This window comes from Rhincodon typus, chromosome 44, assembly GCF_021869965.1.
Source record: "Rhincodon typus isolate 14 chromosome 44, sRhiTyp1.1, whole genome shotgun sequence".
NCBI classification, from domain to species: Eukaryota; Metazoa; Chordata; class Chondrichthyes; order Orectolobiformes; family Rhincodontidae; genus Rhincodon; species Rhincodon typus.
The window spans coordinates 1,103,659-1,104,427 of NC_063375.1; the positions used below are offsets into that span (position 1 = coordinate 1,103,659).

Below are 769 nucleotides of genomic sequence, written 5' to 3' on the forward strand. Positions count from 1 at the left end.
GGTTAGGGTGGATTGGCCGTGCTAAATTGTCTCGTAGTGCGCAGGGATGTGCAGGTTAGGGTGGATTGTCCGTGCTAAATTATCACGTAGTGCCCAGGGATGTGCGGGTTAGGGTGGATTGGCCGTGCTAAATTGTCTCGTAGTGCGCAGGGATGTGCGGGTTAGGGTGGATTGGCCATGGGGAATGGAGAATTACAGGCCAGGAGGGGACGGGTCTGGGTGGGATGCTCTTTGGAGGGTTGGTGTGGACTCAAATGGGCCGAATGGCCTGTTTCCACACTGTAGGGATTCTGATTCCAAGGAATCAGAAATGTCAGGGACGAGGAGGGACCGGGGAAGTTGGGGTCTATTCTCCCTCGGAGAGAGGGGAATCTGATGGAGGTTTACAAAATCACGAGCGAGGGGTGGGAGGGCCGGACTGGAAAGAGTTGATAGGGAGAAGCTGTGCCCATTTGGAGAAGGATCGAGATCAAGAGGGACGTTAGATTTTATAAAGCAATGTGCAGAAGACCTGACCTTCTCCTTGCAGCGTGTAGTTAGGGTCTGGAAGACAGCTTCAATTTGAGAAGGGCACAGGATGGTGACTTGGGGAGGAATGCGGTGCAGAAGGGGGCATTATCGGAAAGAGACTGGCATGAGGCAACGCTGCTCTTTTAGTGAATGCCAACCTACTGTGCCATAACATACTCCGGTACCTAGGGCCAGGACTCGGAACCAATGGAACCAGACTGGCAGAGGGTGAACGACAGAGACGAAAGGGGGTTGCGAG

The 769-nt window shown here is 53.7% G+C and overlaps 1 protein-coding gene across 1 annotated transcript in view; it reads right to left on the reverse strand.

Annotated features, from left to right (window-relative positions):
- gripap1 (GRIP1 associated protein 1) overlaps positions 1-769 on the reverse strand; it is a 26,128-nt gene that overhangs the window by 11,800 nt on the left and 13,559 nt on the right. The gene's annotated exons all lie outside the window — the stretch shown is intronic.